The sequence below is a fragment of the Capra hircus genome, assembly GCF_001704415.2.
Source record: "Capra hircus breed San Clemente chromosome X unlocalized genomic scaffold, ASM170441v1, whole genome shotgun sequence".
Lineage (NCBI taxonomy): Eukaryota > Metazoa > Chordata > Mammalia > Artiodactyla > Bovidae > Capra > Capra hircus.
Genome location: NW_017189516.1, coordinates 13,781,696 through 13,808,364, shown reverse-complemented (window position 1 = coordinate 13,808,364; position 26,669 = coordinate 13,781,696). Strand labels below are relative to the sequence as shown.

General features: G+C 39.0%; 1 protein-coding gene across 1 annotated transcript in view; it reads left to right on the top strand.

Annotated features, from left to right (window-relative positions):
- The window catches only part of AR (androgen receptor), a 204,443-nt gene that overhangs the window by 125,701 nt on the left and 52,073 nt on the right, over window positions 1–26,669 (top strand). The window lies entirely within an intron of this gene.

Here is a 26,669-nt window from a genome sequence, read left to right as displayed (position 1 = left end):
ACAGGTACAAGACTTAAAAGCCTGGCACGTCAGAAAAAAATCCATTTCTAGCTTTGGTAGTTCATAAACCATGAGGCTTTAATGCTGTCATTGGTGCAAGACTCAGCAAAGAGTCGATTGTAATCTAGCCAGGTTTTCCTGTTGAGGAAGAAGAGAAGAGAGCCTCACATTTTCTCATTGTCAGTATTGCTGGGAGTTTAGGGTGAAGGTGAAGCTAGTCAAGGAAGAATCTGCTTCTTTGGGGGTTAAAAATGATGATAAAAAACAACTGTAGGCCATGGGGGTTAAAATCATTAAAACCTGCTTGATGGAAGCTTATTAAAAGAATGTGTGTGTGTGTGCATGTGTGTGTCTAGGTATGTGCTGTTGAGAGGATGGTCTCTGGGTTTGAAACAAGCATGTAGAGAATTAGCTAGTGGTGGTGGGTGGGATGAGTGGGAAGGTGAAAGGGAAGGCATGTTGGATGTTATCAAAAAGACCAGGAAGTCAAAGGAAGGTGATATCCTTGAGCAGAGTAGAGGCTCAGAGGGGGTTTAGTTTTGTGACATTGGCTAAGAAAATTTCCCTGTTGGGACCTCAGTTTTCCCTGTCTGTAAAATAAGGGAGTTAAACTAAGATACTTTTAAAATGCCCTTTCAGCTTAGACTTTTTATGACAATTCTACAAATAACAAACACCGTCACTGTTATTTCAGCAAACATGTGCGTTTATACCTGTATGCACATTTGGTTTTGCCTTCCTAAAAGATGGTGAATCCTAGCTCCCATCTCTTACAAAAACCAATCTTCGGATGAGGATAGAGCCAGCTCAGAGAGTGCACTGTGGATGGGCTGAGTTAAAAGTCAGGACTCAGATTCCCTCTTCTCCCGGCACTATGACCATGGCTGGATAACTTCCTTTCTTTTCCATTTTCTCATCTGGAAAATCAGGATATGAATCCTCATCTCTACCTCATCATGTTTCAAAGAGGGTTAATTAATTCATCATGTGCATTATGTGCTCAAGAATTTACTATTTTTCAGACATTTTCTAGTAAAACATTGGAGATTGTACATCCATTTGTTTTGTACGCATGGAGCACTGTTTGGTACACATCATAAAATTGAAACTGTAGTTTACATTCTGAACTCAAAGAATTACACCATCCTCACTGATGTTTACAATATGTCCCAATTTAGTATCCTTGGCAAATTTTATATAAGTATGGCTTTGATTCTCTCTCTCTCCCCAGGTTTCTGTGAGGGAAGAAATGTAAGTGAACCCTCATTGAACTCTTTCTGTCCTTTAAATCTACTCTTTCCCACCTCAACTCATGTGGAATCGAATGTTACTTCTTGTTTGGAGTCTTGCAGAGAGTTTTTGGTGCATATCAGTGTCCTCTTCACTCCCTGACTTTAGGAGTAACATTTCCCAGGGGCAAGTTAGCTATGTTGGGAGGATCTAATTGCAACTTTGTGTGTGCATGCTAAGTCGCTTCAGTCCTGTCTGACTTTTTGCGACCCTGTGGGCTGTAGCTTGCCAGGCTCCTCGGTCCACAGAATTCTCTGGGAAAGAATACTGGAGTGGGTTGCCATTCCCTCCTCCAGGGGATCTTCCCTACCCAGAGATGGAGCCCAAGTCCCTTATGTCTCCTGTATTGGCAGGTGTTTTTTGTTGTTGTTGTTGTTTGTTTGTTTGTTTTTTACCACTATCTCCACCTATAAAGTCCTACTTGTAACTTCAAAAGGGCCTCCATCGGGTGTCTTTGGCCAAGAAGTTGTCTGATCCTTATTGCATGAATCTTAGAGATTTTTTTTCACAAAGCTCATAGTATCTTTTATCTGTCTCTGATTATTTTTTTAATATCATAGCCAGACTTTAATTAGGGGTCAGCAAACATTTTTCTGTAAAGGGCCAGATAGTAACAGACTTTGTGGCATATATAGTCTCTGATGCTATTATTCAACTCTGCCTTTGCAGCATGAAAACAGTCCTAGACAAAACCAATGGGTGTGGCTGTGCTCCAGTAAAACTTTATGGGCACTGAAATTTATATTTCATTCAGTTTTCACATGCCTTTAAATACTATTTTTCTTAATTTTTTTCAGCTATTTTAAATCTAAAATTCATTCTCAGTTCTTGGAGAATGAATTTTCCAAAAAGAAAAAGCACATTAAATTTGACTTGTGAATTTTTGCTGTTTGTCGACTCTTGCTTTAGATGGTTACTGGTCTGCTTACAAATCTGCATAGTAAATTTGGCTCTTTCTGATCTCTGTTGTCTTAGTAACTCTCTAGATTATCTAATTTTAAACATTCTTCTGATATGGCCAGTGAAAGTTTGTATACCTTGCTTCCCTAGAATGCTTAGGTCCTGAGCATTTTTTCACTAAATAGGGGGAAAAAAAAAAAAAAAAAAAACACTCTTGGAATGCTAGAAGAAGATACTTTTTTCTGATGATCTGGTATATCACTCAACCTTGCAATACCCAGAGGAGAAACTGAAAATATTCCACATAATTTTTAGGCTTTTGTACGGTAACCATGTGGATAATTATAAAATATGTATGAGTGAATTTGCTGGATGCCACATAGTAGTAGTAGTTAAGTCGCTAAGTTGTGTCCGACTCTTGCGACCCTGTAAACTGTAGCCTGCCAGGCTCTTCTGTCCATGGGATTCTCCAGGCAAGAATACTAGAGTTGGTTGCCATTTCCTTCTCCAGAGGATCCAGGAGTCGAACCCGGGTCTCCTGCATTGCAGGTAGATTCTTTACCGACTGAACTATGAGGGAAGCACTCGGATGCCACATATAACCCAGATAGTATAGAAGAAGGTATATTTGAGGACTATCTGGTATGAAGTGTTATGGAAAAGTTCTCTGTCTCAGAGAAAGTAGGGCCCAGGTAGCCAGCTGAGTTATGAATTCGCCATATATTTCCCTATGATTATTTGTCTTTACACATTTGTTGGCTTAATTCTCGTCTTCCTCATAATAGGACTAGACCACAGGCCTGCAGAATAAATAATTTAGCTCTATAACTCATTCTAGTTGATGCCCACCCAAGTCTCTTATTAGAGCCCAATTTGGGGGCCATGTCAAGAATTTGCCATTGCTTATATATAAGGCCCTGTGGCTGATAATTTATAGCAAATGCATTTAATGAAACAATGATTAACAAGGAGTTTCTATGTTGCCTGCAAGGCCGCGTGAGTCCATTGTCTCCCTTTACCTTGCCTTACTATTCCCAAATATGTTCTATTTTCGAAGCCCATCCATATATTGCAGCCAGAAGTGTTTTTTTTTTGGTTTGTTTGTTTTTGTTTTTGTTTTTTTAATCCCCAGAGAATCTCTTTGTAATTATGAAACTCTGGGTGGTAGATTTTAGCAGTTGGCTGCTACTGCACAGGTAAGTGTCAGACCCACTTTTTCTTCAGAGGTAGGAGTTACTTCTTATTTCTGTAGTCTCTAGTCTAGTCCCATGGCAACCAAAACACTGTCCCTCATAACAACTGAATTCTGGGAGAATTCATTATTTCAAAAAGCAATCTCTTCAGTTATAATAGCCATGTGTGCATACTTCTGGAAGCTATTATTCAAGTGTTCACACTCCTCTTCAGAGCTAGCAACTGCTCTCAGAATTCCAAGGAGGCAGGTAAGTTTTGTACCTTTCAGAAGAGAGCACAGAAAAGGGAACTTCCCTCTATCCAGAAAAGGAAACTGAGAGTTGGAGTTAATGATTCTTTAAAGGGAGCAAGGATTAGAATTCTCAGTCCATTTATTTCCAGTCCATGTTGTGGCTCCTGATGCATCCCATTGGAATTACCACAGCTTCTGGCTACACTGGTGCCTATATTTTACTGAATACTTCATAAGAACTGGCCTGGTAGTAATCTATCTTGTGTTCAGTCAGTATATATTTGCTGGATAATTACTACATATGGGATATTAGGCTCACATATTCAAGATACAGATCCTTCCTGAAGGAACCTATTGATCACAACCCTGGACACCTTTAAATTTCTTCAGTCATATTTCATTTCCATCTGAACTTCCCAACCACCTGGAACAAGGGGAGAGGTCATCCTCCTGATTTTCCATATAAGCAAACTGATTTTTTTTTCAGTTAATCAACAGTTAGTAAGTGAAGTGGTGGTAGTTTAGTTGCTAAGTCCTGTCCAACTCTTTGAGACCCCATGGCCTGTAGCCTGCCAAGCTTCTTCCATGGGATTCTCCAGGCAAGAACACTGGAGTGGGTTGCCATTTCCCTCTCCAGAAGTAAGTGGAGCATCTGGATTTAAAGCCAGGTGTTCTGGGTCCAAAGGTAGCAGTCACTCTCTTATGGCACAGCTACCTCTCAAATATATAAACATACTAACCTAAAGCAGAAGGAAAGTGCAAACAAGAAAGACAACAGTGAAGAGAAACAGCAGAATCAGAAATTAAAGAAGAAAAACTTTAAGTACTATGGGGAGAAACCAGTGAGTAACACTAACATCACAGGGAATGTTCTTCCTTAAAACAAACAAACAAACTTATAATAGCCAGTGGTTCACGAGAAACTCTTCATTAGTTAGGGCCAGTGACAGGCACTCCAGTGTTCTTGCCTGGAGAATCCCAGGGATGGGGGAGCCTGGTGGGCTGCCATCTATGGAGTTGCACAGAGTCGGACATGACTGAAGCAACTTAGCAGCAGAAGCAGCAGCAGGGGCATGTGAGTGATAGTCTTTCCATTAGCTGCTAATGTTCAGAGGGAAAGTTCTGATTCTGATGAAACCAGGCTCAGTATCTCCTTAATTCACTCTCATCACAGAACCACAGAACAGGGAGCATGATTTAACACCCAGGCTCATGAGAATTTTAATTCTCATTGCCAAGCTGAAGAACTCAGACAGTATGTATTGATACAAATGTTAGAATCATGTTCCTAGACTCTTTGCTTTGAGCCTACTTGGAGAAGTATACCACAGAATGTTTTCTATGGGGCCAGGAGAAAGAAAACTCCATTCCCCTCCTCTTTGATGTCATAAACCAGAAAATATTGTCTTTCAGGACAGAGCTAAAAATTCACAGAGACAAAATTGTGTTCTCTTTTGTCAAGGTTTTTATTGTCCTTCCTCTCTTGGGATACCTGATAGTGTGGATGGACCATGATTTCACTGTGGTACCTGGATGTGGGCCCTGGAGACTGTGGACCTCTTACAGGTTCATAAGTTAAATAATCACATTTCTATAGTTCCATGTTCACAAGTTCCTTCACCTTCTCAGCATTGATTCAGCCAAGAGATATTTAATGAAAAGACTTAAAAGATTCAGTGCTTTGAACCACAGGATCTTTAAATGCTAACCTGCTAAAAATTAAAAGAAGAGAACTTAAAAATCTAAAAATTTGACCAAGCTATTTTTTAAAGAGGAAACTGAAGCCCAGAGAGAGAGGAAGTGACTTTCCTAGGTTCATAGAACATATAAATGGCAGAAATGAAGGTTTTCCAGTAGTTTCTTATTTCTTGTCTGAGGAGTTCTCCAGCCTCACAGCTTCAGAGATTGTTGCCTTGGCACCTCCAAGAATTATGTGAGGCAACAATAAATCTTTATCTTGACTGCAGGGATAGCTAAAATGACTATTTGATGACTGGCACTTTCCCCAGATAACATCCGTTTATTCAACACAGTCGGTGTTTATTTGTTGTGTGCACTAGACCTACACAAGGCACTGGAAATAAGAGATAATAACAAAAACTAGTTATTGCATACTCAGTAAGTATTAGTTGTTTTGTAGACATTTTCTCATTCAGTCCTCACAATAACCCTATGAAGTGGGTATTATCAGTTGTCCCATTAACAAATGAAGGAATTGAGGCACAGAGGAGTTAAAGTGACTTGCTCAAAGTCGTATGACTTTTTAGTGACTATAGACTGAACATAGCACAGCGTTTCCCACATAATGGGCTTCCCAGGTGGCTCAGTAGTAAAGAATCCTCCTGCCAATGCAGGAGATGTGGGTTTGTTCCCTGATTCAGGAATATTCCTTTAGAAGGAAATGGCAACCGACTCCAGTATTCTTGCCTGGGAAATCACATGGACAGAGGAGCCTTGTGGGCTATAGTCCATGGGGTCACAAAGAGTCAGACACAACAACTTAGTGACTAAACATCAACAACAACAATAGTCTGCCAGGTATAAAAGATAGGAAGTGAACTCTAGGACTATTGAACAGACTGCCCAAAGACGGGCTGCATGAAAGCAGGATACTTGTTAAAGGAACATTCTGGAGTCCAGAGATGGTTGAGGAACCTCATCAGATGCAACAGATCCCTTGATCAGCCATCAATTGGCCTTTTATGCCTGTTCCCCACCCCAACCTTGTGCCAATGCTGAGTTGTACATCACTATCCTACTCTACTTTCTGGGCCTTTTGGAAGCATGCTTCTGTCTAGATAGTAGAATGAAATGCAGTGAAAGAGGAGCAGATTCTATCTACCATTCCTTCTTTTCATTTCAAAATTCCATTTAAATAATGAAAGTGTTGAGCTAAATGATCTTGAATATTTTAGCAATAAATCTATAACAGCCTAAATCTTTTTAACAATAAATCTCTAAAATTTTATGGATACTTCAGATATTTCCATTGGCCAGCCATTCACTTATAAGCATCAACCTTGTAAAATAGACCCAAGTTCAATCCTGGCTCCAAATTAGATAGATATTGGGCCTTGAGCAACTCGTGTAACTTTGTGCCTCTGTGAGGATAGTAATAGGTCACAGGGTTATTGTAAGAGCTAAATAATATGTAGCATAGCTCATATTAGCACAGCCCAATAAGTTTTTATTCCATCTACTGAAATGGAGCTATGGTCATTAGTACACATACACTTATGATGTCCCTTGGGTAGCATAGAGGAGAGGTGGCAGATAGTATTTATGGCAGTTCCCTGGTAAAGAAGGCCTTCGGTTGGTGTAAGGTTCTCAAACAACCACTTATCTTCAGTGTTACTTAATTGGTGATCTAAAGGTCCAATTGCATTTGTATAAGAACATAGCAAAAGTTAATCTCTTCCTCTTTCCTCTTTGTCTCCCAGGGCACTATGAATAACATTTCCCAGAAAGCCCAGCATGCATGTGTCCATTCCCTCTCTTGACTTTTGGGCTTTGAACATGAAGGTGTCAGAGCTCTCTGTGTATTTTTGTCTGCAACGAGATTTGTCTGACCTCCCTGGTAAATTCAGATCCACAGCCACAGGCCAGGAGAAAAGCTAACAAAGTTCATAAATTATCCTCCACATTCTTCAGCCATTGGTTTCCCTCATCTAGCCAGAGGTGTGTCTTAAAAGTATGTTGGGGCCAGATTCAATAGAAACCTGAGCCAGCACCTGTGTAAATACAATTTTAAAGCTTCTTTTCCTGAAGCCAGATGGGTATTTTTTAAAACCAAGCTGGGTTGTATTTTATCTAGAGTACTGTCTCCTACATTCTTAGTGCTTTGGACCCTTTCGAGAAATGTAGTCTGGTTGTACTATTATTGCTTTGTTATTTGTGAGGGAGGGGCATTTCTTTCAAAAATCAGATAATGCTTTAGTGTGGCCTGTGACTTTACTGTGTATAAAATGAAACTCTGCTCATGATTCATCATTCATTCTGCTTCCCATAGATTGACATCCATACCCACTCTTCAGTGTCAGTCCTATTAAAAGTCAGCCAGCCCACATGTAACATACTGCTGCTGCTAAGTTGCTTCAGTCATGTCCAACTCTGTGCAACCCTATAGACGGCAGCCCACCAGGCTCCCCCGTCCCTGGGATTCTCCAGGCAAGAACACTGGAGTGGGTTGCCGTTTCTTTCTCCAATGCATGAAAGCAAAAAGTGAAAGTGAAGTCGCTCATTTGTGTCCGACTCTTGCGACCCCATGGACTGCAGCCTACCAGGCTCCTCCGTCCATGGGATTGTCCAGGCAAGAGTACTGGAATGGGGTGCCATCGCCTTCTCCAATGTAACATACTACTTATCACTAACTCCTAACTGAATCATCTTTAGATCTTGTCCAAAACCCTATATATAGAGAAGGGAGGTTAACATCTTGCCTAGGGCCTGGAGGGGGCTCATCAGTAAGTAGGTATCCAATCCTTGATGTCCCTTAGCTCTGCTCAGCTTCAAAACAGAGACAGGATCCTTCATTTATGTTGCTTATGATTAAAGGCTTCCTGCTTCCCAATGTCCTGCAGGGCCTCTTCTGCCACCCCACCTCTACAGCCTCCATGGCTCTCTAGAAACTTCTGTAATCATGTCACTCAGAAGATTTTCTTGTCTCTTTTGCAATTTCAAGAGGACTAGTCAGCAACATTTGGTTGCTAAATAATCTGCCTGCAGTGCGAGAAATGTGGGTTCAATCCCTGGGTCAGAAAAATCCCCTAGAGAAGGAAATGGCAACCCACTCCAGTATTCTTGCCTAGGAAATCCCATGGACAGAGGAGCCTCATGGGCTACAGTCAATGGGATCACAGAGAGTCAGGCATGACTTAGCTACTAAACAATAGTTAGCAAGTTTAGGTTAGATTGTGCTTCCATGAGAGCAGAGATAGATGCAGGAAACAATAGAAAGGACTATCGAGATGTGGAATAATTTCTCACCTAACTAGTTAAACCCTGCAAAAATAAAGTGTTTTTTACTCAGAAGCCTTATTGATATAGGAGTAAAAGACTTGATTTGAGTCCAGTGTTTGTTAACTCTGTGATCTTGGGAAAATGACATGTCATCCCTGAGCTTTAGTTTTCTTGCTTGTAAAATTGGGATAATGATGACCACTAGAAAAATTCTAAGGATTACATGAGATAAAGTAGCTAGAAGTTTGCTTACATAGTGCCAGACTTCCTAAAAAGGTGAATCAAATAATGTTGACAATGCCTCTTAATGTGTGAATGAGAAATCAGCTCCATGTCAAATTTCAGCATGTGTTCCAGTGGTCCTATTATTTCACTCTAGAAATGCAGTTATAAGTTAAATAATTCACTTGTTGCTATTTACATGGATAGTTTGATAGTAATTATTTTTAGACATATGACATATTTCAGACATAAATCAGACTGTAATAGTTTTGCAGCTTTGTAGACATATTCATTCCCAAGTACCAAAGACCTAAAAGGAGTTCGCTAGAGCTGTGAAGGATAGAACAGAGATAGGCAACACAGGGCTCCCTGGTACCTGTCTCTTAGTTAGAGGGGACTTCAGACTATAGGCATTTGTGACTCCAGTGTCAGGGAAGAAGAGCTGGAGGTAGACTAAAAGAGGAGGAAGAAGAGGAAGAGTAGCTTTTACTCATTCATTTTGTTAAAAGCATGCATATATTGTATGAGTCCCTGTATGAGTCCAGAGATGAGTGTAAGATGGCCCTGTCCTCAGAGAGCTTCTGGTCTAATGGACATACCCTCCAAGGTCAGCTAAAGTTTTATACTACAAAGGGTATTTGAGTGCAGCAGAAGCAGTATGATGGGATAGGGGAGAGAAAAATCTACAGGCATAGCTCCCCATACCTAAGCACAGCTCTGACCAAGATTGGCACAGTTTGAGGGGCCTATTCCCATCAGCAGGTCTGGAAGCCTTATCAACAACAAAAGGTAATGATGGTAATAATTATAGCAGCTAATATTTACTGAACATTTTCTTTGTGTTAGATGCTATACTAAATGCTTGCTTAATCTTCACAACAGTGTTACGAAGTAATAGATATTCTTACAACCCTTATTTTACAAATGGGGAAACTAAGACTCAAAGACTAAGAGAATAGGGAGGGAACTAACTCATCTCAATTCAACAAACATTCAGCATCTACTGTATGCTAGGCCTGTGCTAAGTGCTAAGGAGAGATGAGTAAAACATATTCTCAGTCCAATGGGAGCAAACCAATAAGTACACAGTTAGGTTAATATGTTTCAGGCCTTCTGCTTGATGCTGGAAACTCACTGATGAATGACACAGTTTTACCTGCAAAGATCTCAAAGTTTACTGGGGGATATCAGTGTGGAAACAAATATTATGTTCTGCTGAGAGAAGTGTCATAAGGGTAAGTGCAAAATGGAAAAGAGATTGTACAACAAATGATTGGTTTAAATCAGAGCCCCAAGGAAGCATGCTCACACTTTCCCCTTCTTTACCTTTACTCAGACTTCTCCCCCCTCTGCTTCAAGTGCCTTTTCTTAAGTCCCACCTTCCTTCAAGGCTTCACTCAAGTGCCCACTCCTCCATGAAGCTTCCACCCCATCAAAAGGCATCCTATTCTTTCCTGTACCCCCTCGCTTTTGCTCATGTCAACTTGACCCAATCTTTACTTGGTAATCCTTCTTCCTTGTTAATCTATCCATTATGCTTCTATGGGGTCATAGGGAAATGCCAGAAATTTAGACACATATCCAATAAGAGGAAGGTCAGTCTCTAAGAGCAAGCTCTTTTATGATTCTGTGAGCATTTGACATCTGTGTTGCTAGAATCACCTGTGAATGACCTGATCCCTCTTTGGAGCAGAATGTGATTGGTGTATTGCTTCGAGGAGACTGTCATTGTTCTGGAAAATATTCTGAAGTTTGCTATCACCAGTGAATATGTACAGAGACTAGAGCCTGCAGATAAGCTGTCCTCTGATTAGCTTCAGACATGTTCCAAGCAGCTAGGATGTGGTAGATTTAGCCTTAGGAAGTTCACTTGACCTTTCTAAGCCTCAGTTAATTCATCTATAAAATGGAGGTAATATAGTGGTTGAAAAAGCCAAAGGAAATGATGCTTGTGAAAACAGTGTGTAAACTGAAAATTATTCTTTGAGTATTAGTTTCTGGGAGATCTCCTTATCATCATTCAGGACAATCATGCCTATGTTATATAAATACTTGCCTCTGACATCTCTGAAAACCCTTTGCAAAGAGTTGTCTGTAGGAGAAACAGTTTAATTTGCAAATTGCTCCTTTATTTGCATGTACATAAAGTACATCTGCAGTCACACCAGAATGATTACCTCTTTGAAATACCTCTCAAGAATCCTCAAAATGAATTTTATCCACCCCCCCACCCCGGCAAATAGTCTATCACAAAGATAACCTCCAAATTCACTGACAGTATGTCCAACCACTTTTACAAGATATATGGTTAGGTAGATAATTTTATTTATACAGGTAATTATTTTCTTCCAGCAAGTGAGTAGTAGCTAGAAGATGGCCAAGAGAGGCCATGAGGAGTGCCTTTCTTTTACAGCCCATTTTTGGGTCTTACTTGCAAGGTTACTAAAGGTCTGTGCAGATAAGTTGCAGTGTTTATGGCAAAAGCAAAACTCACTCTAAAAGCAAGTCCTTGTTTCATTGCTTAGTGTTTTTAATCCCCAGCAGACATGACTTTGATCTGGCACTTGGCAGCATGGCAGGTTCCTAAGCTGCTGTATACAAATTGCAGGGGAACAGTGATATTATCTGAATGAATTCATTTGTTGTAAATTATAAATATATGGGCTTTTTCTATTTCATCACCCTCAAAATTTTATCTGTTTTTCCCAATGGAGCCATCTCTTGGCCTTTAATATTCTCCCTTTGAGCTCATGGGCATTGCTGCATGGCTAACATAGGAACCTTGAGAAATTGCTTCCAAGGTCCTTTTCTTTATTTTATCTTGATACTGAAGCTACCAGAGTCAGTAGTGACTGTGGTGGGCTGACAGTGAAGTGGCAGCAAACCAAGCTTTGTCCTCTGGCTTCCCTTGACCCCTTCTATCCATCATCCAAGAGGCTCCACGCCAGCATTCCACAGAGCAGCCTCACTAAAGTCACTAGGACTGAAGGGAAACCAGGATTTCAAACAGTCATTATAGAAGGAAGGAATGGAACTTAGCATTTATTAAAACTACAGTTCTCTCTTTGTTGATTCTTTCCACTCCAGAAAGATAACTACTCTTTTTAGGAGACTTTCAAAACCTCATAAGCTTCTACGACTTGGGCTGCTTCCTTAAGAAGCACATTTCGGAAAGATGTCATGGCCAACAAAATATTAAATCATTCATTCACTCATGCATTCAATTAGTATAAACTGATATATTTTTTTTTGCCAGACACCAGGAATGACAACAAAGAGTACTTTTAATCCTTGTATCCTTCACAATTTAATAAAGATAGCCATTCTTTCATTTTATAATGATCTGCTACATTTCATGCACTGCTGCATGTCTTTACAGGGTAATGACACAAGAGAATGATAGAAAAGCTGAGTGTGGATCTTACCACTCTCAAGGCCCCATTATGAAATACTGGATTTGCAATTTTAAAGAACTATTTTGAAATGTTACCCCATGGCACTACAGGTTATAGAATCTTGCTGTCACAAAAGGCAAGAACATAGGTGATAATGACATGAATTAGATGAGAAGTTGGGAAGAGTTCATTTTGTTTTAGAAAAGAGTGGTGGCACTAGTGTTAAAGAACTGACCAGCCAATGCAGGAGACATGAGATCCCTGAGTTGGAAAGACCCCTGGAGGAGAGCATGGCAACCCACTCCAGTATTCTTGCCTGGAGAATCCGATGGACAGAGGAATCTGGCAGGCTACAGTCCATAGAGTTGCAAAGAGTTTGACAAAACTGAATCGACTTAGCACACATCTGCGCGCGCGCGCGCACACACACACACACACACACACACTTTATGCATGCATCTTGTCAGAGTAAACCACTACTAGAAAAAAGAAAGCTAACATGTGACCGTAGGCAAGTCACTGAATATCTCTGGACTTCTGCTTCTGTATCTACAAGGCTGTTAATGGTATTTGCTTTTTCTACTTCATGAGTATGTTGTGAGTAATGTATAGAAAGGGATTTGCTCATGTTACCACATCTTACATTGTATGAGATTGATTTCAGGACCTTATAAAGGTAGACCTACCTTCATTAATGACTTCCAGTGTCTTTAAAGATCTCTGCAGACTTTATATTAGATCATTTGAGGTACAATTTATAAGACACTCTGGATCTTCTTTTCTGACTCCTATTATTGGCACCAAAAAGCATGGTAGGATTTTTTTTTTTAACAGCCTTCCCTTGTGGCTCAGATGGTAAAGAATCTGCCTGCAATGCAGTAGACCCGGATTTGATCCTTGGGTTGGGAAGATCCCTTGGAGAAGGGAATGGCAACTCACTCTAGAATTCTTGCTTGGAAAATCCCATGGACAGAGGAGCCTGGTTTTTTAAAGATAAAATTCACATGCTACAATACTCACCCTTTTTAACTGTTTAATTCCATGGTTTTAGTATGTTTAAGAAATCGTGAAAACATTACCATTATTTGATTCCAGAACATTTTCATCATCTCAAAAAGATACTCTGTACCCATTAGCACTTACTCCCAATTTCCCCTCCTTTCAATCCCTGGAAACTGCTAATATTTTCTGTCTCTATGGATTTATAAATTCTGAACATTTACCTCAATGGAACATTACATGACATTTGTATCTGGATCCTTTCACCTAATATGATGTTAATCCATGTTTTAGTATGCATTAGTATCTCATTTTTTTCTGATTGAATAATAATTGTTGGGTTATATGGGGCTTTCCTGGTGGCTCAGATGGTAAACAATCTGCCTGCAGTGCAAGAGACCTGGGTTCCATCCCTCGATTGGGAAGATCCCTTGGAGAAGGGAATGGCTACCTACTGAAGTATTCCTGCCTGGAGAATTCCATGGACAGAGGAGGCTGGTGGGCTATGGTCGATGGGGTAGCAAAGAGTTGGACACAACTGAGTGACTAACACTTGCACTTTCATGGTAACTCTACATTTAACAGGGACTAAGGGTTTTCTTTCTTTTTTTAAGAATGAGACTTCACCATTTTACATTTCCATCAGCATTGTATGAGGGTTTGAATTTCTTCACATCTTTACCAACTCATTATTATATTGCATTATTATTTTTTTGTTATTATACCCATCCTAGTGGGTGTGAAGTGGTATTGTATTGTGGTTTTGATTAGTGTTTATATAATAGCTAATGATGTTATGCATCTTATCATATGGTTTTTGGGCATTTGTGTATCTTCTATAATCAAATTACTATTCATTTCCTTTCCCATGTTTTGATTGGATTATTTCTTTTTTGCTATTGACTTATAAGTATTCTTTGTGAGTTATAGATACAAGTCTCTTATCAGATATATAATTTGCAAACATTTTCTCCTGTTCTGTAAAACTGTCTTTTCATTCATTTATTGAATTCCAACAGCTTTGGCACGTTGTCTTTTCATTTCAGTTTATCTGAAGGTATTTTCTTATTTCCCTTGTAATTTCTTCTTTGAACAATTGATTGTTTAGGCTGCATTAACTTTCACATATCTGTGAATTTCTCAAACTTCCTGATTGCTAATTTAATTCTATTAATATTTTTTAAAAGCGAACATCCTTTGTATGATTTTGGTCCATTTGAACTTAAAGATATTTGTGTTATGGCCTTAACTATGTTCTTTCCTGGAGGATGTTCAATGTTCATTTAGAAATATGTATGATAGTGTTTTGGGGTAGAGCATTCTATAGATATTTGTTAAACCTGATTTTTATAGTGTTGTCACTACTTCCCTTCTCTTATGTTCTGCTTACTTATTCTATTCTTATTGAAAATTAGGTCTTTAAATTTCTATTATTTAACCATCTATTTTTCCATTCAATTCTGTCAGTTTGTACTTCATGTTTTTCGGGCTTTGTTGTTAGATTCTTATATGTATAACTGTATGTCTTCCTAGTGAATTTGACTTGATACTGTTACAACATGACCATCTTTGTCAACAGTCACAGACTTTTATCTTCATGTCTATTCTGTCTGATAGTAGTATACCCACTTCAGCTTTCCTTTGGTTACTGTTTACATAGAATACTTTTTCTGTTCTTTTACTCTCAAAGTGTTTGTCTCTGAGTCTATGGTGTCTCTTGTAGACAGCGTGTAGTTGTATCTCATGATTTTTTCCAATTCATTCTTCAAATCTCTGTCTTTTAATAGCAGTGTATAATACAATTACACTTAATTACTTATTAGGCAGGATTTACACCTGCTAAACCTCATAGTTTGTTGTTGCTGCTGTTTATTCTTGTCTTTGTTATTTGCTTGTTTAGTGAGTTTTTAAAAACTAATTCTAAATGCCTGGGAATATGTTGAAGCTTTTCAAAACCTCCAGTGGATATTTCATTTCTTTACTTCTTTTTTTAAGCTCTTTGGTTAGCTCACTGTTTGCCACAGTTGTTACCACCAACTCAGCCAGCCTTGATCTTCGGCATTTGTCTCTGATTATTTTCTACAAACTCCCCCAGGGAAAAAGCTATTCACACTGGCAAGCTCTGAGTCAGGTTAAATAAACATAGTCTTGAAAATGGAGTCTTTCAGGGAATCTTCAGACAGGTCAAACAGTAACAGTTCTTTGAGAAAGGGGCTTTAAAGGAGTTCCAACCCCTTTCTGTCTCCTCCAGTGATTACCAATCTGCTCGTTTTTACCATCATTGCAGACTGTTGGTTTTCATGGTAACTATGGAGCTGGGAGGGGATGATGGGCAATAGGGCAATTTTAAATATCATAAAGCTTTGAATAAATCCTCTTCAGATTGATACAAGCATTTGTTTGATTTCTAGAGTTCTGAAAATGTTTATTCTGACCATCTTTTGGCCAGTTTTATAATTTATTTCATGGAGGAGAGAATTTTAGGAGTTCTTCACTTCATCATTTACTCTGACATTACTCCAGTCTAAAATGGTTTGATCGAGCACTCCCCAACATGTACACCCATGGCTGATTCATGTGAGTGTGTATGGCAAAAACCACTACAATATTTTACTTAGCCTCCAATTAAAATAAATTAATTAATTTTTTTAAAGTGAATATCTACAGTGTCCAGTAAAAAGACCCTGAGAGTTACTTGGATTTTCAGGATCTTTCTGCTGTTACTGAGGTCACAACCCCAATGTTGTTTTTTGTTTGGCAAGCAAGAAGAAAGATGTTTTATGCATATGATATACAAATAAAAGCCAGACCATGTTCTCCCTCTACTCAGAATCCTCCATTGTATCCCAATCTCACTCATGGTAAGAGTATTTGACCTATAAATTAATGACCTTTATGATCATAAATAATCTCTTCTGCTGTTAGCTCTTACAGCTGTAGCCACACGTGATAAGTATCTTCCCACATCAAGGACCTACATCATCTGTTCCCTCAGCCACGAATACTCTTCCCTTTAATACTTATGTGGCTCACTTTCACTTTCTTTAAGTTTTGGCCAAGCATCACCCCTATGAAACCTGTCTTCACCACTCAAAATCATTGTCACTAAGCATTCCCCATTCCATTTACTAGGTTTTTTGTTCATGGCACTTGGCGCTTTCTAACATACAAATTAATTTTGTCTAATTTATTATGTGCATTGTTTATTGTCTGCTTCCTTCCCTCTTTCACATCCCGACACACATTAAAATGGATATTAGTCAAGATAGATTTGTGATTATTTGTTCAGTGATATATCTCAAGCATCTAAAATATTGCTTGGTATAAATATTTAATAGATATCCAATTAATTAATTCTGCCTTAATATTTCATCTGTCATATGGCAAAGAAAACAATGTTTATTATATATTCTGCTACTTAGTAGGTGTTAGCCATTTTTCATTGAATGACACAATGAATACCATGCTCCATTTCTAACACTTTATTTTTCTAGTATTTTCAGGTAAGTGAAAGTGAAAGTCATTCAGTCATGTCCAACTCTTTGGGACCCCATGGACTATAGTCCATGGAATTCTCCTGGCCAGAATACTGGAGTGGGTAGCCTTTCCCTTATCAAGGGGATTCTTCCCAACTCAGGGATCAAATCCAGGTCTCCCACATTGCAGGCGGATTCTTTACTAGCTGAGCCACAAGGGAAGCCCAAGAATACTGGAGTGAGTAGCCTATCTCTTCTCCAGCACATCTTCCCAACGCAGGAATCGAACCAGGGTCTCCTGCATTTGCAGGCAGATTCTTTACCAACTGAGTTATGAGGGAATGTTCAACCTAAATGAATTTTCCCAGATAACTGATCTCCAAAAAGTCTAGGTTTTGATATTTTTATGTATCTCTTCATGTAATGGGTACAGTGGTTTTCATGCCATCCAGAACATAGCAGAGTGACTGTAATTTAACATTTTTGTTGAATTTTGGAAAACTATGGAAAAATAATCAAAATGAGTGAATATACTGTGAGGCAAAGATTTCATCTCTTACTTAACTGTATAAGCTTCGACAATTCTGTTAACCATTCTCAGCTTCAATTTCATCATTTGTAAAATGATAATAATAACTTCTCTGAATTGTTGTGAGGTTCAAGCAAGATAATGCATAGGGACACTACCTATAAGTTTTAAAGCTACCAACAAATGCAAGGTGGAGTTGATATAAATGTTTATGATTTAGTAAGATGATGAATACATGTAAACTGTTTCCTAGTGGTGAGTGCTTAGGAAACAGAAGGAGTACAGTCAATATGAGAACAACTAAACCTGAATAACATCAGCACTACCTGTCATTAGTTGAAGATTATTTTACATTCCTAATGTTCTAAGGTGAGCCTCTTTCAATACTGGAGTTTTGCAAGTCTTTTAGCCCTAGATTGTTAAGAGTTTTTGATGTTTTGCATGTTTTGGAGCCAAAGATGACTCCCATGTTTCCTAGGAAAATCTCTGATGCCATTGGTGCTGAAAATGTACTCCAAACTGCATAGACTCTCAGATACCTAGAGACCTCTGAGACAGCGAAAAAAAGAACAGAAAGTTAAACTTGGTTGTCAGCTCATATTCCTCAAGTTGGCCAGGCTGGGATTTTTTTGTTTGTTTGTTTGATTGTTTTGTTTTGTCATTGTTGTTTGGTTTTGGTTTGGTTTTCATTAAGGAATTCTTAGCAACATTTACCTTTGGATTTTTCTGACTTTCCAAATCACAAATGGAAAGGAGTAATGTATTTGTTTCTTTTTAGGGGAATTTTAAGATTAATGACAGATTTCTCACATTGTCAGTGACCATTATTTTTGTTTGTAGTTCAGTTGATTTCAACATTTTCAGTGAGAATTGTTTGGGGGAACTCCAGTATATGGCAGGAAAATACATTATCTTTATGGCAGATTGATGGCACGTGTGGACCTTTCTTGATGAATGTAGTATCCCTGCTTTCTTGTTGGAAAGTTGGAAAATAAAGCTTTTAAGTAAGCACTCAGTATTCCTTCTACAAAGGGTTTGTCTAGTCAGAGGTGTGGCTTTTCCAGTAGTCATGTATGGATGTGAGAGTTGGACTATAAAGAAAGTTGAGTGCTGAAGAATTGATGCTTTTGAACTGTGGTGTTGGAGAAGACTCTTGAGAATCCCTTGGACCACAAGGATATCAAACCAGTCAATCCTAAAGGAAATCAGTCCTGAATGTTCATTGGAAGGACTGATGTTGAAGCTGAAACTCCAATACTTTGGCCACCTGATATAAAGAACCAACTCATTTGAAAAGATCCTGATGCTGGGAAAGATTGAAGGCAGAAGGAAAAGGGGACAACAGAGGATGAGATGGTTGGATGGCATCACCAATGTGATGGACATGAGTTTGAGTAGGCTCAGGGAGTTGGTGATGGACAGGGAAGCCTGACGTGCACTCCATGGGGTCACAAAGAGTCGGACACAACTGAGTGACTGAACTGATTCCTTCTACTGCCCCGGGAGCCTCCAGCTGTTATTTTCCTGATCAAATCAAACTCTTTTGGTAGTTGTAAAAAGAAAAAATACTTTGTTTTTAATAGAAAGGTAAACATAGAGTGGAATGGAGCCAACGTATTTGGCTCCATCTAAGGCAAATAATCTGGCTTCCCTGATAGCTCAGTTGGTAAAGAATCCGCCTGCAATGCAGGAGACCCCAGTTCGAGTCCTGGGTCGGGAAGATTTGCTGAAGAGGGATAGGCTACCCACTCCAGTATTCTTGGGCTTCCCTTGTGGCTCAGATGGTAAAGATTAGGCCTGCAGTGTGGGAGACCTGGATTTGATCCCTGGGTTGAGAAGATCCCCTGGAGAAGGGAAAAGCTACCCACTCCAGTATTCTGGCCTAGAGAATTCTATGGACTGTATAGTCAGTTGCAAAGAGTTGGACATGACTGAGCGACTTTCACAGCAAATAATTCAGAGCAAAATGACTTTAAAAACTCCAATGTTGAAGGAAGCTCACCCTAGAACATAGGGATGTACAATAAATTTCAACTAATGACAAGTAGTGCTGATATTTTAAGACTTAACTGAATATTTTAGTCTTTGATGACAAACAAGTTATTAATTTCACACTTTGTTTCATCCATTAATCTTGGCTCTTTCCAACCAGCATGCCTTTCAAATACATCATTTCCTTTACTTGGTATTCTCTACCTGTGCTTTGTTAACTTAGTAAAGTTCTTTTTTCATAAAGATTACTCCTTAATTCTTTCATTTTAAGAGTTTAACAACATTCACAAGTTGCATTTCTCTTACTATACAGTTTACTTTGTTGTTTTTCAATCGTTAAGTCATGTCCGACTCTTTATGACCCCATGGGAGAGCACACCAGGCTCTCCTCCACTTTCTTCTGGAGTTTGCTCAAATTCATGCCCATCGAGTAAGTGATGCTATCTAACCATCTCATCTCTGCCTCCCCCTCCTCTCTTTGCCTTTCATCTTTCCCAGCATCCTAGCATCCCATTATTTTGTCTTCTGGTGATATTATATAAAAACTGTTTTTTTGCCCCATTCAGTATACATATTCTAGGTCCTTTTTTTTTTTTTTTTACTCCTTGACTCCTCTCTTTTTCTCTTTCTCTTTCAATATTTAGTGAATGCCTATGAGGGCCAGCCATTGTGTTAGTTGTTTTGCACACTTTGTTTCATTTACATGTCCCAGCAGACCTGTAAGTCTATTTTACTGTGAGCGAAACTGAAGTCCAAAGAAATCAAGTTACTTACTCCAAGTCCTATCTAGTAAGCAGGGATTTGAATAAAATCTGTGGAACTACAATTCCCTATTTTTTCTCTACTATACTATACTGGCTCCTTTCTCTATAGTTTCCAGTGTTTTCTGAGTGTCCCATGTCAATCTTTTGGTACATTTGTGGGGCTTTCCTAGAGTCAGAAAGGAATTTCAGCTTCTTAGTGCTCTGAGTCCATCACAGGGTGATTTCCTAAAGGGAAGAAACTCAAAACAATGTTTGGGAGAGATTTGGAGAAGGTGGCTATGAAATAATTGGGATACAAGCTCATATCTTCCCTCCTGCAACCAGGAATGCTTCCACCATCACAGGCAATGTTGAGCCCAGTGAGGCAGCACTTGGTTGGGGGTGGGGGATGGTAATGGCCTCTCCAGCTTTTCTTGAAGCTGTCACATAGATCAGTAGGTCTTTAGTGGGGCCCAGGATAGGGTTTTTATTTCTATAAACCTTTTATTTTCTTTTTCTTTTCTTCTTGTCTCTTTTTCCTTCTAGTTCCTGCCTCTTCCCTGATGCCTTCCACTTATCTTCCTCTTTCTCCCTCTCTTCCTTCTCCTCCTCTCTCTTCTTCTTCCTTTCTTCCTTTTGTTTCCCCTCCTCCTCTCCCTCTCCTTCTCCCCCCCACCCCCATCATTACTTTTGTCAAGAGGCATGTAAGTGTTTTGATATAGGATACACTATAATCTTGATAATTATCAATGTTTTTTTTTTAAGTTTTAGTAAGTCAAATCAGAATAGCACTCATAAAGGGAGTATAATGAAGGTGTGCTTGAGCTGCAGGTTAACTTTCAGTTTTCAAATTTGATCTTAGGTGACCGTTATTTCTAAAACTATATAGTAAGAAAACTTTGAGGTAAATGCTTTATTATGGAGCACTTGATAAATAAATAACATTAAGCACTGTCCTTGAGTGCTGCACAGTAAAGATTTCAGCAGTAACCTCAACCTTGATCTGCTCTTTCCACATTCCATATGATTCCAGCAAAGTCATACCATTCAAACAACTCTTGTTTACCAAGTACCTAGAATTTCCCAGATGTTTTGCATATATTATTTTAAATGTCCATGGCTTCCCAAAGGTGATTGTTATGATGCCCATTTTACAAAGGGGAAAACAGATTCAGAAAGGTTTATGCTGTTTGCCAAAATTTATGCTATGTCCATGGGCTTCCTGGTGGCTCAGCAGTAAAGAATCCACCTGCAATGCAGGAGACACAAGAGATGCTGGACCAGTCCCTGGGTCAGGAAGATCCCCCAGAGAAGAGCATGGCAACCCACTCCAGTATTCTTGCCTGGAGAATCCCATGGACAGAGGAGCCTGGCAGGCTAGTGGCCACAGGGTCACAAAGAGCTGGACACAACTGAGCGACTAAGCACACATGCACATGCTGTGTCCCTAACTAGCAAATGACATTGCTGGGACTCATAATGCAATCCCTCTGATTTCTAACTTCCTGTTCTTGCCACCACACCATATTTCTTTGCCAACTAAGAAATAGCTAAGAAAGGTAATAGAAGCTTCATAGTCTATGCCTATAGTCTCTTAAACTCTGGGCTGAGAATTAATTTATTGAGAGATTATTGAATTCTCCTCATTGTGCTCCTCCATCATTTTATATATGAAGAAATTGAGTCTTAATAGAAGTATTGACTTGCCCAGCACCTCACAGTGAGCCTTTGTAGTTAAGCCATGACTTACACCTCCTTGCCTCATTCCAGAATTCTCTCATCCTCTTTTGTATTATTGCTATTTCATGTCTATTCATTCTATCACCCACTAGATTGCAAGCTTTTAAAAGGCAAGTGTTATTTTTTTTTTCTCTTCTACAGACTCAGCACAGGGTTTGACTATTGGGTTTTCAGTAGACATTTATTAGTAGACTAACTTGTTGTTGTTCAGTAACACAGTTGTGTCCAACTCTTTGTGACCCCATAAACTGCAGCACACCAGGCTTCCTTGTCCTTCACCATCTCCCGGAGTTTGCTCAAACCCATGTCCACTGAGTCAGTGATGCCAATAGTATTATAAAGTTATTGACTAGCTTATTTTGTCAACAGCAGGAGTACCGTCTCTGGCCTTATTAGAGTAGCAGCTTCTCTAATTATACAATATGGTGAACAGGCAACCACCCTTTGTGAGTGGTGACTCAATAAACTGGGAACTAGGATGTGCTTGGGGGCACCTTGTTTTGGTTTCCTCTCTGAACAAGCCCCTTGTTGTATAAGTAGGGATACCAAAGCCCAGAGAGTATAAGTGATTTATCTCAAGGCAACAGGGAAGTTTATAACAGAGGTTTGACTATTTTAAGTGTATTATTTATTTAAATTAAACAATACATGCATATAATTCAAAAATGTTAAATCAAAAAAGGTTAAAGAGTGAAAAATAATTCCAACTCCCCATCATTCAGGCATGCAGTTCTCTTCTTCAGAGGCAACCAATAATTTTTAGTTTCTTGTATACATAGTATATTAATTTATAAGCACATAAAAATATGTCAATTTTGCCCAGAGAATTTGTGTTCTGTGTTGTTTTGCATCTTTTTCCCACTTTACTATGTATCTTGGAGATTATTCTACTCAGTGTATACAGAACTGCTTCATTTTTAAATGGCTGCATTATACAGCTCTATCTACTGATGATCATTCGTCTTGTTTCCAGTCTTCTGCTATTATAAAAAATGTTGCAGAGAATATTCTTGTATATATGTCATGTTACACATGTATGTGCTGGGTTAAAGCATATATACATTCTAATTTTGAAAGCTTTAGTCAAATTATCCTCCACAAAGATTGTAAGATTATGCAAAATGTGAATTTGATAAAATTTATAAATGAAATAGTTACTGTTGATTTTACAAAATAATTATTATCTTGACCTTACAGCACTATTCAATACCAAGTTTCTTTAAATAATCAATCCCCACTGTATACTCAAATGAGAATTCAGTTAAAAAGAAATATGATTTATACACTACTGTCCAGGAAAACTTCTATTGGGTAAAGTATGTGAAGATAGCAATGTTTCTAAAATGCAATTCAGACTATATAAACTGTACTTTTAATCATATTACCAGGCCCCAGAGATGTGTTCGGATGAAAGTAAATGGAGAAAAGGACAAGGTGGTCATACTCAAGTAGAAGAAAGTAAAGCTACCATGAGGGCAGGACTGGTATTGTGCCAATAAACTAGATCTCTGACTGTGAGGGAGCAGAGTCAGTGGGAAGTTTTGATATTTGTAGTGTTCATTAGTATTCCAAAATATAGACACTCAGCATAACAAACATCATCTTCCAACAATACAATAGAAGACTCTAACACATGGACAGCACCCGATGGTCAATATCGGAATGAGATTGATTATATTCTTTGTAGGCAAAGAAGAAAAAGCTCTATACAGTCAGCAAAAACAAGACTGGGAGCTGACTATGCCTCAGATCACGAACTCTTTATTACCAAATTCAGACTTAAGTTGAAGAAAGTAGGGAAAACCACTAGACGATTCAGGTATGACCTAAATTCAGTCCCTAACGATTATAAAATGAAAGTGACAAATAGATTACAGGGGTTACATCTGAGACAAGAGTGCCTGAAGGACGATGGACAGAGGTTCCTGATATTGTACAGGAGGCAGGGATCAAGACCATCCTTAAGAAAAAGAAATGCAAAAAGGGAAAATGGTTTTCTGAGGGGGCCTTATAAATAGCTACGAAAAGAAAAGAAGTGAAATGCAAAGGAGAAAGGAAAGCTATACCCATCTGAATGCAAGGTTCCAAAGAATAGCAAGGTAAGATAAGAAAGCCTTTCTACATGAATAATGCAAAGAAATGGAAGAAAACAATAGAATGGAAAAGACTAGAGATGTCTTCAAGAAAATTAGAGATACCAAGAGTACATTTCATGCAAAGATGGGCATGATAAAGGGCAGAAATGGTATGGACCTAACAGTAACAGAAGATATTAAGAAGAGGTGGCAAGATCACTCACCTAGAGCCAGATAACCTGGAATCTGAAGGGAAGTGGGCCTTAGGAAGCATCACTACTAACAAAGCTAGTGGAGGTGATGGAATTCCAGTTGACCTATTTCAAATCCTAAAAGAAGATGCTGTAAAAGTGCTACACACAATATGCCAAGAAACTTGGAAAACTCAGCAGTGGCCACAGGACTGGAAAAGATCAGTTTTCATTCCAATCCCAAAGAAAGGCATTGCCAAAGAATGTTCAAACAATTGCACTCATCTCACACGCTAGCAAAGTAATGCTCAAAATTCTCCAAGTGAGGCTTCAACAGTACGGGAAACATGAACTTCCAGATGTTCAAGCTGGATTTAGAAAAGGCAGAGGAACCAGAGATCAAATTGCCAACATCCATTGGATCATTGAGAAAGCAAGAGTTCCAGAAAAACAAAAAAATCTACTTCTGCTTTATTGACTATGCCAAATCTTTTGACTGTGTGGATCACAACAAACTGTGGAAAATTCATCAACAGACCACCTTACCTGTCTCCTAAGAAATCTGTATGCCGGTCAAGGACCAACAGTTGGAACAGGACATAAAACAACAGACTGATTCCAAATTGGGAAAGGAGTACGTCAAAGCTGTATATTGTCACCCTGCTCATTTAACTTATATGCAGAGTATATCATACAAAATGCTGTGCTGGATGAAGCACAAGCTGGAATCAAGATTGCTGGGAGAAATAATAACCTCAGATATGGAAATGACACCACCTTTATGGCCAAACGTGAAGAAGAACAAAGACCCTCTTGATGAAAGTGAAAGAGGAGAGTGAAAAAGTTGACTTAAAACTCAACATTCAGAAAACGAAGATCATGGCATCCAGTCCCATCACTTCATGGGAAATAGATGGGGAAACAATAGAAATAGTGACAGACTTTATTTCCTTGGGCTCCAAAATAGCTGCATATTTTGACTGCAGCCATGAAATTAAAAGACGTTTGCTCCTTGGAAGAAAAGCTATGACCAACCTAGACAGCATATTAAAAAGCAGAGACATTACTTTGCTGACAAAGGTACATCTAGTCAAATCTATGGTTTTTCCAGTAGTCATGTATGGGTTTGAGAGTTGGACCATAAAGAAAGCTGAGCTCAAGAGAATTACTGTTTTTGAACTGTGGTGATGGAGAAGACTCTTGAAAGTCCTCTGGACTGCAAGGAGATCAAACCAGCCAATCCTAAAGGAAATCAGTCCTGACTATTCATTGGAATTACTGATACTGAACCTGGTACTTCAATACTTTGACCACCTAATGCAAAGAATTGACTCAGTGGAAAAGACCCTGCTTCTGGGAAAGATTGAAGGCAAGAGGAGGAGGGGATGACAGAGGATGAGAATGTTGAGTGGCATCACCGACTCAATGGACATGAGTTTGAGCAAGCTCAGGGAGTTGGTGATGGACAGGGAAGCCTGGTGTGCAGCCCATGGGGTCACAAAGAGTCGGACATGACTGAGCAGCTGAACTGAACTGAGACAGTTTTATGAGGACCAGTTTTAAGCTACCAGTCAGCATTGACTGTAAAGTTGTGAAGAGATGCTCAGAATTGTTTCTAATGAATCGCTACAAGCCAACTCCAGCACAAGACTGGACAGAACATAAGGGGAGACAGCTTGACAACATAAAACTTGGGTCTGACCAAATCTCAGATGACCTTGACAGAAGTGAATTGCCTATTCTTCATAGTGTTTTCCTTGATGAGGTTGGAACCTGTAATTCTCCAAGATGGTCTTTCCAAATCCCATATGAAGAACATCATCTGTTTGATGCTCCCTACACTGTTCATCTGAGTGGACTGAACTTCAGCAGTCTCCTGAGAAGCAAGAAAAGAAAAAGAAAAGTGTTTTGTGAGTTGTCAAATGCTATTTCAATGTCAAACATTCATCTAGTTATTTTACCTGGTGTCACCTGCAAAACTACATAAGCAATCAACTCACTGTCCAAGGCCAACATCAGCTGTTCTCTCCCTTAGCTGCACATTAGATAAAATAGGGAAGTGTTTAAAAATATCACAGTGCCTACCCTTGCCCCCAGTCAATTGAATCAGAACTATCAGGAGTGAAACTGGGCATAAGTATTTTGTAAAGTCTCCCTAGGTGATTCTGGCTTGTAGCCAAAGTTAAGAATCACTGCCCTGCACAACCTGGTTCTACAGTCAAATCAACTTAACCTACCACCTCCCCTCCCTTACGATATGCCAGCCACACAGGCCACATTGCTGTTCCAACAACACATCAAATTCATTCATGACTTTAAGGCTTTTATTTGCTATTACTTCTCTTGAGAATTTTACATGTCTGTCTCTGTTATTCAAGTTTCATCTCAAAACCTCATCCTCAGAGAATCTTTTCCCACTGTACAAAATAAGCTCTCCTGTTCTATCACAGCACTCTGTTTTATTTCTTTCATTTTATGTAGCACCATCTGAAAATATCTAAGTTATTATCACTCATTTATTGCTTGTCTTTTTCCACCAAAAGTTCACCTAGCTTAAGGGCAAGGCCTTTGTATTGTTTGCTGTTGTTTTCCCAGTTGCCTAGAGTTATGTTTGAAACATAGTAGATATACACTCAAAGATTGTCCTTTAACTATCATAGGATAGTTACTAAACATCTTCTATGGTTGAATTCAATGATGTCTTCAAATATTTCATTATATTAAGGGTTTAA